The 14,092-nt window shown below is 51.7% G+C and overlaps 1 long non-coding RNA gene across 1 annotated transcript; it reads right to left on the bottom strand.

The window, feature by feature from the left end:
• Positions 1-1,678: 1,678 nt before the first annotated feature.
• LOC128101121 (uncharacterized) lies at positions 1,679-14,008 on the bottom strand. Its single transcript, XR_008214998.1, has 2 exons — positions 13,426-14,008; positions 1,679-8,249 (listed from the first exon to the last, which is right to left on the bottom strand). It is a non-coding gene; the product is annotated as an uncharacterized LOC128101121 (long non-coding RNA).
• Between the last annotated feature and the right edge of the window lie 84 nt (positions 14,009-14,092).

The following is a 14,092-nucleotide window of genomic DNA, read 5'->3' as shown; positions in this document are numbered from 1 at the left end:
AAGGAGTAAGCTTGCAAGGTTATAAACACCACTGTGTTTCTTCATGCTACCAATGAGCAGTTAGAAAACAATGAAGTATTAAAAGTGCCACTTATGGGCTAGAGAGATGGCCCAGAGGTTAAGAGCACTGGCTGCTCTTCCAAGGACCTGGGTTCAATTCCTGGCACCCACATGGCATCTCACAACTGTCTTTAAATCCTGTTCCAGGGGATCTGGTACCCTCATATAGACATACATGTAGGCAAAACATCAATGCACATAAAAAAGTGCCACTTATAATAGTCCTCAGACTCTGGCTAGAAGGAGTCTGAGCTGGGCTATCAATTCAAGGTCCTGGCTGGCTCATTTTGTAGGAAGAGCCCAAGGTCTGATGATAAGGCTTTCCAGTCTTGTCTTCCTCAGATGCAAACTATCTGAGGCTCAGACATCTGCCCTTAGCACAGCGGCCTTGAAAGGGACAAGCAACTAGTCATAGTTGTTACTAGCATTAATAATTAATTAATTAGGTAAGGGAAGCACCAGGCACACCAACCAATCACCAGCACCTGTCAGTGATCTTATCAGGGTAAAACAGAAGGTGGGAACCCAAAGCCCAAGAACTGATTCTTCCTGGAATGCTCATGCAGGACCTGCTGGGGCCCGTGAGCTGCTGGTTCATATGATGTCATGATGCTGAGGAGGCTCTGGGACTGAGACACTTTCTCAGTTTGTAGAATTCTAAAGTACTTATACAAAGAGATACAAATGGAGCAACTGAGGCCGCTCCAGTGAGGTCACAGAAAGTCAGATTAGAACCCAGACATGCCGACTACCACTGCCACTGTCACAGCCATCAACATCATCACCATTCTCACCAGCAGCAGTACCGACACCATCACCACCATCTTTACCATCACCACCATTACCACCATCAACTACACCATCATTATTATCACCACCAGCATCATTTTCCTAAAGCAGTGGTTCTCAACCTTCCTAACGCCGTGACCCTTTAATATAGTTCCTCATGTTGTGGTGACCCCCAACTATAACATTATTGTCTGTGCTACTTCATAACTATAATTTTGCTACAATTATGAATTGTAGCGCAAATATCTGTATTTTCTGATGGTCTTAGGCGACCACTGTGAAAAGGTCATTCCACCCCCAAATTGGGTGTGACCTATAGTTTGAGAACCACCGTCTCAAGCCTTGTCATCTGCACCACCAAATAAATGTTCATGGCACCAGGTGTGTGTGTGTGTGTGTGTGTGTGTGTGTGTGTGTGTGTGTGTGTGTGTGTGTTGGTTGCTTCCTTCTTGGGCATTGTGGGAGCTGCAGTCAGGACCAGCAGCTGGTTATCTTTATCTCACACCTGCTTATCCTGGCAAGAGGTTCCAGGCTTTGGAAATCCACCAGGGTTTAGGAGCTCTCAACAAAGCCAAAAGTATTTCCATGTGAACGATGAATCCTGGGAGAAGTGTTCAGGTCTCCAAACTTTTGTACCCTGTCTCCTTTCTAGTTCCTCATTTTACCTCTCTGTTTTTCTGTCTGTCTCTGTCTCTGTCTCTGTCTCTCTCTCTCTCTCTCACACACACACACACACACTCAGGCACACCCCACAACCTCGTACACCTTGGTGCTAAAGAAGCCTGTACTGTCAGGCTACCTTCAGAGCAGGGATGCTGACAGCACTGAGAGTAATTAATGGTTTCCTTTACTTGGATTTTTTTTTATATCATTTCGAAGTAAAATGTATATATGTCTAACCCATGGAATTTAAGTAAATTTAAATGAATGGATACAAGAGAAAAATCAAGTGTCTGGGAAAGTGCCTAGTCCACAAAACCTGAATTACCACCAATTACTGAGAAAATTATCCAAATTCCTGAGTCACAAATCCCAGAGCTGATGGAATCTGGCCTGCTTCCTGGAACCCTGGCTTCCGGGGAAACACCAGAGTCCATGCAGGTGGGTTATTTCAAGGTAGAAGTGTGGGTCTGGGGTGGGCACAGGGCTAGTATAGAGTGTCGTATGCAGAGCTAATGCAGGGCTGGGGGATGCGGGGCTGGTGCAGGGTGAGGGTGTGGGGCTGTTTGGCCTGTTTCAAACTTCCCAGCTGGAGTCAGGACAGCCCTACCTTTTCTATTTTATAAATAGGACTACCATGCAAGCTTTCTTTTGAAGACAAGTCCTGTGAACAGAACAAAGTTACCACCTCCACCTGGGGCCATAGCCCACAGTGACTTCTCTGCCTGTCCTGGAGCTAGCTGGGGGAGGAGAGACGCCAGGCAGGGACCAGTGGACGGGCTCAAAAGTGAAAGCCAGATGTGCTCTATCCTAGAGGCTCTGGCAGCTGCTTCTATGCCTTGCCAAAAGGTTATCTCTGTGAGACCCTGGATATCCTGGGAGGTGGGAGAGGGGTCCCCATAAACCCTGGGAACTCCCCCCACTTGCTAACCTTCTATCCAGCAAGCATAGCCTCGGGCATAGGAATCCTATTAAAATCATTCTGAGTGAAGCATCTCTGCCACAGAGTCATAGCCGCCTGGCTGGCAAGCAGAGCACCCCCCATACATCCGGAGCTGTGGGAGATGAAGGAACTCTGTGCGAAGCCTACAGGAACCTCTGTAGGAGATAGAGAGAGAGCCCGCTGGGGCTGAGTGGGTGTTACTGCTAATTAAGTGGGAGGTAAGGGGCAGGAACCTTAATTAGCAGCGTAAGGAGTCTCTACCTCTCCAGAGCTTCATGGAGGTGGTTTATGAAACAGAAGTTCAATTTGGATGAGAACAGGTGTTGGAGAAGGGAGATGAGCAAGCAGCTGCCACAGCTAGCACAGCTGAGAGCCTGCCTGGGCTCACAGACCCACCTTCTTTCTGACTCCACACTCCTCCCCATGACACAGACCCTCCACCATGGGGTGGTGGGGGTTTCTGAGGACTGATCATTCCTAGTGTCTAGGGGGTGCTGGTAAGGGGCACCTGGCAGGGACTGAGCAGTGCCCTCCCTGCTTTGAAAAAGAAATTCTGAGGCCTCAAACTCGCTTGGGTCCTCAGTTCTTCTCTGATGTGGTTACAATGACTACCTAACTGCCTGCTAATGATGTCCTCCTAGAGCTACAAGGACTGGCCCCAAGGCAGGGAGGGAACATTCTGTGAGCTCCCAATTTCAGGCCTTTGAGCAGTCCACATCTTTCTCAGCCCACCCAGCAGACCAAGCCCTCCATGAGAAGTGTCTCTTCTCTCCCTAGCTCCCTAGAAGGCTCTGCTCTAGGGCTTGGCTCTAAGCACAATGTGCTGTGCCAAGGCCCTGCTGTCTTGGGCTTTTAATTCCACAGCTGAGTACTAGGCGTTGATTGTCCTACTTACAGATGAGGAAACAGGCTTGCAGAAGTTAAAAGACCGCTTAAACATCAAACCCTGGTCAGTGTTGGGCCTGGACCTTGGCTGTTACCCATCAGCTGTCCACATGTCAACTTGAGACTGTTTCTTCCTGAGAGCTGGACCAGGGATTCCCAAAGAGAACAGAGAAGCCATTGTGTGTGGAAAGCAAGCTCTGGCTGCATATTCGGGCAGTAGCAAGAGACTGGTGGCAACACGGTTCCAAACTGGCCCTCAGGCATGCTTAACTGGCTCTCAGTGTGACCCTCCGATGTAGAGGGACAACACAAGAACCCAAATCTGCCCTGGACTCTTCTAGCACACAGCAAGTTCTGCAGGTGTAGAGTGGGGAGCCCAGGGTATGGTTTCTGCTCTTTGGGCTGTACCAGGAGGCATGGAGATGGGCTGCTGTCCCAGAGCCCCAGCTGCTTGGCATAGTCCAGATGCAGACCAGGGCTGAAACCCAGTATGAAGCTGGTACTCAGACTGCAAAGCCTCTCAGAGCCACTTCACCGAGAAGATTGGGGTCAGGCACCTGGGGATGGTGGCTCATACGCAGCTCCGGGGCCTCCTTCTGGAATGCCAGATTGATTTCTTAGGGCAGGATTTTCAATATAAAAAAGTCAATTCCATGTTCCTCCTTTTAAGCCTTTTCAGCCACAGCTGGCTCCTCCATCAGGCCAGAGGGAGTGGGATTGTCCCCAATACCTAACAGCACCATGCTAGTCAATGCTTCTGCTCACCCCTCCCCCACCCCATCCTTCTTTACTTTCGAAAGTGTTGTCATGGGCATGAGTCAGGATAACCAAGGATGATGCAGCAATGGCCCCCTGTGAAGCAGCCAGCTGTGCTAAGGGCTCAGTGAAACAGGGGAAAGGTAAACGGGGAGTTGCTTGGCCTGTTCAAGAACTAACCACACACTTGAGAGGTGGGGCAGAATGACAGGTCAGAGCACTGGTGTCCTTTTGACCAAGGACAAAGTTATATCATGGATCCATTTGTCTCTTCACTCAGCCCAAGTGAGTCATCCTGATCTGAGCTCTGGGAAGGGGGTAGAATTATTTTGTTCTTATTTCTGGTGGGGCTGGCAGCATGCCCAGATGGTTGTTAGGCTGAATGGATGGACAGCAGACCTGCACTGGATGGTCTGGGCCTTGAACTGCAGACCTGCTCCAGGGAGGGCCGGTCCTCACCAAAGAACAAGATCACAGAGCTGTGGGATGGCTGGCGTTTTTAGTTATCTTAGAGATCTCAACACATGCCCTAGGGACTTCCCTGGCTGGGCACAGTCTTCCAGGCTATTGATGTTCCACCTCCTCCACAGCCCTGACTTCCCCAAGCTTCTCCTTGTCTCTCCTGCTCAAGATGGAGCCTAGTTTCAGGATTGCAAAGTTGACAGGCAGCCAGACCTTAACTTCATACAGAAAGCACAGGAAGAGCTGTCCTTGCTGTCACTGGCCCATGGGAACATCTAGGTGCTCTGTAGGCAGTGGTCTTCCTCAATGAACAGGTTCCTGTACTCTGATGTTTGATGCTCATGGCTGGGCTGGTGTTGATGGCCCAATTGAAAGGAACCTTCTGGCCTTCAACAGTGGAGATGGCTGTCCCAGCTGGGACCCAGCCAGCAGGAGGGAACACGTGCCAACCCATCAACATACCATAGCCAAATTCATGTTCCCAATGCCGAGAAATCGTATTTAAACTCTGCAAATGGACACCAGGTAATTATCTTCACCAGGACTGGGATGAGGTCCAGGGCTCTCTGAGAACAGGGCAGGAACGTACCATGGGCTTCACAAAGACAGTAAGCTGAAACTGGCACCAGAACACAGGAAGGGAAGTCAAGTCTAACCACCCTATCTGCTAGAAGGGAACCATTTGAAGAGAGGCGCTCAAAGTTAGTGATTGGAGTTGCTAGGAAAGCTCCATTGGCTTAATTGGAGGTAAATTGGAGGGTGAATGTACCCTCAATCATAAATATTCATGAGTCACATAGCATTGCCTAGGTAGCCGCTGGCTCTGGCAGCCACTGAGTTGGCTCTGGGCTCATGCTTGAAACAACACAAGCACTTCTGGATTTCTGGACTGGAGATATGAGCAGCTATTTGTAGATGTCTTTGACAATAAGGCGTGTGCAGTGCTCCCTTGGGCAGATATTCTCAGGAGGAAAAGGCTTCTACAGGTGTGGAGGGAGTGGAGCAGGGTAACAGGAGATTCACGATGCTGCCAGGACGTGAGTGCCCCAGGCCTGGGGAATCAATGTCCAGAGGCTGTGATATAGGAGGGGGAGGGGAATATTAGTCTCAGAGCTGGGTCTCTCTTCCTTCTCCAATGACCTTGGCTTTGATATCATAGAAGTAACAACAATAGTGTCACCTCAGATGTTTGTGACAATCCATCTGGTATGACAAATGTTAGAACATGCCAGAAATTGAAGGGGAAAAAGTGCTCCCTGCTGCAAATAACACCTTTCTTACAGCTCGATTGAGATGGTTCAGCAACCCAGGGCAGGTGGAGTCTTGTCCCACACCTGCTGGCAGGACGGCATTTCCATGTCCCACCACCCCCAGCCAGCTGTACTAGGAAGGCTCAAGACTATGCTTACCTAGAGGCATCCTGCTGGGTCCTAGTCAGTGAGCTCTACTGCCTGTGGATCTGGGACCTGGTTTGAAGGCATTTTGGTCACTTAGAGCCCTCCTCTTGTTCCTTGGGGCTTCCTTATCTTTCAACTTCCATTTCCACCTGGATCCCTGGAGTTACTGCTGGGATAGGCCCACTTGCTCATCCAGCCCACCTGAATAAGGACCCTCACCATAAGAAAGGTTCTGGATGCTGTCATCAGGCGCTCAGAGGACCACATCCAGCTTGGTCCCTCCTGCTCTGTGGGAGAGGGAGTATCCACATCCACGAGAGGTATATCTGCCCCCAGGACATCCTACTTAGGATGAGTCAGTTTCCTGCACAGGGTCTTGAAAGAACTCTCAGTAGTGGAACACTGCAGCTTAACAGAAACAGCACCCCTACATGCCACAGGGATACAGGTGGCACTCATACCCTTATTAATAGTGTCCACTGTGCTGTGGCCTGGACAGCACTTGGGGGCAGTGGGAAGTGGTAAGAGAGGAGGCCAGAGAACAGAGAGGGGTGGAAGAAGCAGGGTCCTGTGTTGGGTGCTGGAGAGAGGCACTGAGTGAGGAAGAACAAGCTGGAGACTGGTGGTCAGGAGCCTCCTGGATGGCTGAGCTCCACTGTCAGTCTCCCAGTTTACTGGTGGGGAAGAAGATGCCTGAGCTGTAGGCTGTGGATGCACAGAGCAGCTCAGGAATCTTGGTTGCCAATCCCCTATATCGAGACACCCAAGGACACCCAAGGGCAGAGGGGTGGGAAGATTAGCCCACCCCTCATGGTTCCCTTTTCAGTTGCTTAACAAGGGAAATGTCTTCCTTGTAATGACCTTCTGGGCCTAGAGATCTGTGTCTCCAAGACCTGCAGTGTAAGCGTCCTGTTCAGATCCAGGGGAGCAAACTGTAGAGGCAGAGGCTAGGCTATCCCTTCCTACAGAACCCCTCCAAAGGAAGGAACATAAAATGAGCGGGGCAGCCCTAGGATCATTCACAAGGCAAGCAAGGTCACAGGGTCACAAGGGTTAAGAAACACAGCTGGAGGACTGTAACATGTACTATGTGCACATACCCTTTTCACACACTTATACTCCATGCAAACACACACCATATACATACATACCATGCACAATTATCCTATGCATGTACATGTCCTGTGTAAACATGAACACATACCCTGTGTACACACATATCCTATGTACATACCCATCATGCATATACATCTCATGCACATACATTCCATGCACACACATACCATATACACCCTGTGCACACATATTCCATGCAAATACACCCCATGTGCACACACATGTACATGTAAACTCCATAAACACACATCCTATGAGCATCCATACATCATACACACATATGCCCCATACACACACAAACACACCCTCTGCAAACATATACCCAGTGTATATACACCTCATGCACACACACCACATACACTGTGTACACCCACCCCATACATACCATGTACACACATCCATCCATGCATATCCTGTACATTCACACTCTGTACATAGCTACCCCATGCAAATACACCCATGCACACATACCTCATGCACACATATAGCCATGCACATGTAAACTGTCTGTGAGCATACACCCTATGAACATACACAAACAACATATACACACATCCTGTATAAACACACACCCCATGCACACATCATGCAATACATTACCATGCACACACATCCTATGTAAACATATGCCCCACACACATACACATGCTTCATATGTACATACATACTCCATACACGCACAAAGGGATTTTATTTGTGCTTTATTTGTCTCTATCACCTTTTGGGCTGCAACTGTAACATGGTTTTGGTAGAAAGGTTGTGGGGGGGGGGCTACCTAAGCTTTACTCTTCTGCCCACGGCAGGGTCTCAATGGGCTCTTGCCCCAGAGAGACCCTGACACTCGTGACCCCTAAAGAAGCTAGGTGGCCATCGGGGTGCTTCATCTAGTCTCTATAGCCTGACAGATGTCATTCCCACTGAGGTGGACACTGATGTGGGTCTCCAAGGAACTAGGCTGAATGGTCTAGCCCGACTGGTATATGGCTTCTCAGAACTGTGTTGGTTCCCAGAGAACCTCTGGCAAGTTGCGGTGATCTGAGAAGGGATCTGGGGGGCTTGCTTTGAGTCCTGTCCTTCAAAGAAGAGCTTTCTATAGCCACAGCATCTCCCCTTAGGCTCATCTGCTCTCAAAACTTCAGCTGTGGGGAACAGCATCCGCAGTTCACTGTGGGAAGGAGGATCTGAAAGGACAGGAGAACCTGTTAACGCTCTGTGACTGGAGGGACACTGGCAAGCCTAGGCCTTCTGTCTTGGAGTCCTGTAACTCTCACATACCGCAGAGTGTCTGTACCCAGAGGTGAGAGCATGGCTGGAAAGGGCTGAGCACTGCCCAGAGACCAGAGAAGCAGTGTGTGTCCATCACCAGGGTCCGAGTCTCCCACGAGACCAACACTGGCAGTTTCTGAGAGTCCAATCCTGACTCCATTCCTGGGGGGGGGGTCTCTCCTCCCAGGGAAGGTGCTGGCCTGGGATTTCATAGGTCAGTGGCAATATATGGTCTGGGTAACATATGCCTGAGAGTTCTGCCCTCAGCCACTGGTAGTGACTTCTACCCACACCTGTGCTAGGAGGGGCTTAGAAAGAGCCAGACACCCACAAAGACCATGGATCTGCAGCCCCAGAATGTGCATGCTGTCTCTTACAGGAGATCACAGGAGGAAAGTCCCGTGGTATAGAGATACAGACTCAAGTCACAAAGGCCATATGATGATATCTAAATGGGAGCCATGTCTACTATGGAGATCACAAGGGTTTGGACCACAACGGCAGTGAGGGGAATGTTGGGCCAACTTCAGTCATGGTGTTCAGGGTGACCTCAGGGGTCTCAAGGTCTCAGCTCCATGTGGGACCACAGGAATCCACCTGGACAGGCTTGGAGGAATAAGACAAGGTGAGATGGAGGTGAAGGAGGAGAATTTATCAGAAGGACCTTGCATTCTCCCTGGAGGGTCACTTAATCCCTGGCTGGCCCTGCAGCTGCCAAATGCAGAGTGATTCAGGAGGCTGCCCCTCCCCCACCTGCCTCTACAGGGAAGCTATGCCCACTGCTTGTTCCTCCTGCCCTCCTGTCCATGTTCCTCAGGGTGGGAGCTGCATCCATCCTTCACAGAGGCAGCTTCTGAGGGACTCTGGCTGGAATAATTTACAGGCAGCCAGCTGGTGGGGACAACGGGCTTTTCTTTGTCAGCCTGTCAGGACAAAATTCTTCACAATGAGCCTGAGACCCACCACCTGCCTCAGCATCAGCTGCAGGACCCAAGCTGTACCTCAGGATTATCAGGTATTGAGAGATTAGGCTCTGGCTGCCGGTGGGGCCTGAGTGTGCCTGTGGTCCCTGATGTGGGTCACGGCCAATGACCCTCAGCCCTGAGCCCATATGTGGTGAGGCACAAATCAGGTCACAGAGCCACCTCTTTGGGTTGTGTCATATCTAGTCTGTCCCATGCCTAGACTCTGAGGGCACCTGCACTGTGGATCATAGATGTTGACACTGGGATTTTTCCCTGAGAGCCTCAAACTGCCAGGAAGTTAAAGGGTGATTCGATTCCAGGCACCTGGTCCTTACTACCTTCCTCATAGCACTGATAACATAGGATTATTACTACCTCATTCAGCAGCTGAGGAAACCAGGGCTCAGGGAAGTGAATGGCTTGCCTGAGGTCACTGCATGGGAGGGGCTGAGCAGTTTTCAATCAGCTCTGGCTGCCAGCCATGAATGATGCTGTCTCTGGGCCAAGAGTAAGACTTGGATCCAGCGGGGCGATCACTCTCATTCATCACCACAGTGCTCCCTGGAGTTGGAGCCCTCCTCAGAGTGTTTATAGACAATTAAGTGCTAGTGCAGAAGTGCCAGTGTAGGGAGAGGGGCAGATCACTGACTGCCTCAGGTCTGCAGATCAATGGCCTACCGGCGAAGAGAGCACCCACAGGAAGTCAGATGAGGCAGGTTACTGAGACAAGGAAAGTGGGCTTTCAAATTCTAGCCACAGCCACAGATGGTCCTGGCTAGCATCCTGGCAGCTGCTGACCCTGGATGACATGTCCTCTTAATCCAGAACCAGACTGCAGGGTGCTAAGGACCCCCAGGCTTAGAGCTGTCACTATGGCACCAGGCCCAGCCTGTAGCTTGCCCACTCTGCTTCAGCACATGACGAGAACTTGGGAGGACTGCCAGTGTCCTGGGATAAGAACACCTGGAGCAGCCAGGGGTCAGGATGAGGCAGGAAATGCATCCAGGCCCAGCGTACTCACGACACGATCACTACTGCAGTGGAGCCCATAGTGAGAGTGAGTGCCCTGAGCCTTCCAGGTCCCAACATCTCTGCTCCTGCCCGACAAGACCTGGCCTTGGGTCCCCTCTCTGCACTCCTGCTGCTCACTTTAGGCGCTTGCCATGAGCCCTAACCAAGCAGAGAGACTCAGCCTGTTTAAGCCCGGTCCAGGGGTGGGGTTCAGAGTGGCAGGGAGGCAGATATTCCCTTCCTGCATTTTATTCTTCCCTCCTCCCCTCCGTCCCTTCTTCCCTTTTTCCTTCCTTCTGTTATGCATCCATTCCTCCATCTGCATTCAACACACATGCCCACACACACTAATAGCCCTGCCTGTGTGTGAGGCCCAGAGCCTCCCCCCTGGACTCACATCCCTGTGGGATAGAGGCCTAGTGTAGCGGACACAGCTTTTATATGAATCCCTGTTTATACCAGCAGATGGTTACCATGGAAATGTCCTTGGGACAGGGTGGAGGGTAGAGAGGGCAGAGAGGGGGAGGGAAGTCCCCTCAGAGGCCCGTATCCGCAGAACTCCTGTCCAGTTGGGCAGCAGCATCCTGGAAGAGCAGTTAGCTAGGGTGGGAGGCATGTGCAGGGGCTTGCCCTACCCCCACCCTCAGGGACACAAGACTCTGGCCTCAGGGTCACCCTAACCTTCTGCCCAGAGTGGTCTACAGACTTGTAAACTAGGCTTTTCTTGCCTAGTGCCTGCAGTAAGAGCCTTACTCAGTGCCAGGATTCCCAGGGTCCCAGCAGTGCTTTCTAGTCAGCAGGTGGAGCAGGAGGGGCCCTCCAAATTAATGAGTGAGACTGATTAATCTGCTGCATTAGCAAATCCGCAGGGAAAGTCAACCAGCCAGGCAGATGTGTGTGAGCCAGCACACGTGGTCCACAGGGCTGTGTCGGCAGTGCCCTGAGGGTGGAGCTGACCCCCGCCTGGCCTTTTGCTCTAGGGGACACCCCTGCTGGTGAGAACCACTGTCTCAGACTGCAAACCCTGGAAGGCTGGGCACAAAGCCTGTCTCTAGAAGCTATGAAGAGGAACAGGCAGCAGAGCTGAGCTGCCTCAAGAAGCTCTCAGTTTCCCCTGACTCAGGCATAAGCTCTAACTCAGATATGGTCTGAGGCTCCTACATCTGAGCTGTCTGTAAAGGGCTGGAGAAATCACAGATCAACAGTCTCAGACAGTGGGTGCCAAGGCCTGTACACTAAACAAATCCTCAAGCACAAGTGGACACCACAGCAGCCACACTGCTCCTATGAGTCGTCCTTACGGAGCCTCTGAGGGCTCACCCAACTCACCCTCCCGCCCCCCGACTCCAAAACCACTGTCAATGGAGGCCCAACTCAAGGCAGCCAAAAGATGAAATTGTGGGTTGGACTCAAGATGGGAGAAAGTAAAGCAGCTTTACCCCAAAGGAGGTTCTGATTTGCCATGGCGCAGGGGTCAGGGCCCTCATCACTGAACCTAGGGAGCAGATGTTCAGTGAGAAGCCTTAGTCTGCCTACTTTTCTCCACAGCCATGTCTGAATGACAGCTCCTAATCAAAGTTCCTGGGTAGCTGGAAGAGGCTCCAAGGGACCCAAATTGTGGTTGGCTACTTCTTTGGATTATGAGGATCTCACACTGTAGCCCAAGCTGCCCTTAAACTTACTATGTAGCCTAGCCTTGCTTTGAACTTGTGGCAATCCTCCTGTCTCAGCCTCTGAGTACTGGAATTATAGGCATGTACCACCACTGCATCCACCTTTGGCTATTAATATTAATAAAAGTATTAATATTAGATGGAGTTGGCTCTGTGCACTGTCACGTAAGGTAATCCCTTTGTTCTGTGCTCACATGAAGCTGAGACGTCACATCAAGATGTCTGTAGACCCAGGTCCAGCTGCAGTTTTCCCACTTGGGACCTATTGGCCTTGCTGCTCTCCCCAGTTCCCTCAGGGTCTGCCATGCCAGGCCTCACACAGGCTTGCCTTCTGCCCCACAGTAAGTGCTCAGTCACCAACTGATTTTTAGTCCAAGATACAAGTGTGCTCAAGAATACCCAGCTAGTGGAGGGATGGGGCTAATATATGCCTGAAGTGTGGAGCCAGGGTATGACTCTTTGGGGGACTGGGGTAGATGAGGACAAATTAAGAAGGGCCCCAAAGGGAGGAACACCCCTAGTGGTGAGAGTGCAAAGAGTGGAGTTCTATTGGGAAAGTCAGGCTTCCCTTGGCTCCTGGAAAGACTCCAGGCAGAAAGGGAGTACCCAAAGAACATTCTTCACAGGAGGCCAGGGGCCAGCCTGAAGTTCAATAGCCTACTGAATGTGTGATCTTGAGCAAGTTGATTAAATCTTTTTGCACCCATTTCCTCTTAGGTAAGACATAGGTATGGTAAGAATTGGCCTTGGAGGGTACTGTGGGAGTCTGGCATACCTACACATCCCCATTCTTGGGCCAGCATCTAGGGAGGTACAGTGGGGGACAATAGTCACTACTAAGGTGGTCTGCCTAGGAGGAGAATATTTTGGAAGGCTCTGTTCACAAAGTACAGGCAGATGGCTCCTATGACCTGGAGGAGTCTGAAAGTCCCAGAGTGGGTATGTGACATGTATTCACCAGAGGGCAAGAGAACTGGGTACACTACTGTTGGAGAGGCAGACAGGGGAGGTGGGGCAGGGTGGAGAGATGGGAAAGAGGCCAGGCGTGGGAGCAGGACCTGGGCCATGGAAACTGGCCCTATACTGGTTGTGGGTAGGTGCAGAGGGCCAGTCAACCTCAGAGCCACCATGCCTGGGGACAGAGGGGCATGTGCCACAGGGACAGAGACAGCACCTTCTTCCCTTCAACTTCAGGACTGTCTCCAGTTTGGGGGCTCAGAGCTGGTTTCAGAGTCTCTGGGACAAGGCACGGTTGGGCCACATCTGGTTTCTGGGGTGGGACGGGGCTTCTTTGGGAAACTCGGGCCCACAAACCACAGGCCTTCCTCCCAGCACCTGCTGCTCAGGCGGGCCCTCCTCCCTAGTAACCACAGCAACCGAGCACCTTGTTAGTGGCATTCCTCAGGACCACCCCCAACACCCGTCAGTTTTTCTGCAAGCACCTGTCCTCTCCAATCAGTAGCTCGTTGCCCACAGAGTTGGGGTGGGGAGCTGCTTTCATGCCAGCACAGTCCACCGGGCCGGCGAGGGTGGGGTGAGGGGAGAGAACATGCACGCCAAGAAAGGACAAAGGTGGACCCTGGTACCGGGCTGGTCCTGAGAGACGCAGGGTCCGGGGCACCAGGTTCTTCTCACTAGAAGGGCAGCGCTGGGCCTGGGCGCTGCTGGATGCTTCTTGGGCTTGCAATGCAGGAGGAGGGCGGCAGGCTGATGGAGGGTGGGTTCTTTCCTCAATGCTGGGCTAAGGAAGGAGATGAGAGACTTGCTATTTCCAAACTGCAAACAGTCACGCTAAGGCAAGGTGGAGTGATGGAGTTAGCCAGAGCTAAGCAGGGTGCCCTCCTCTCGCGCACAGTCCCTGAATGCGCGCCCAGCAGTCTTCAGGCAGCCGGCCGAGTTAGGGCTGGAGACCAGGGTTGGGGGCTTGTTTCCTGAAGGCGCTGGGGTTGCTGGGATGACCAGGGGATCCCCAACCCCACGCGGCACGTCGCGAGCCCCAGGAGTACAAGGAAACTTTACCCTCACGCGGGGCCGAGCATGGCCTCCACCTACCCTCGGGGCCCGGTCCGCCCCCTCCTCCCGCCCGCTTCCTTCTCCCTCCCGTCCCTC

Source organism: Peromyscus californicus, unplaced genomic scaffold (assembly GCF_007827085.1).
Source record: "Peromyscus californicus insignis strain IS unplaced genomic scaffold, ASM782708v3 Scaffold_7__1_contigs__length_154581171, whole genome shotgun sequence".
Taxonomy (NCBI): Eukaryota; Metazoa; Chordata; class Mammalia; order Rodentia; family Cricetidae; genus Peromyscus; species Peromyscus californicus.
This window is presented reverse-complemented; position numbering and strand designations above follow the sequence as displayed.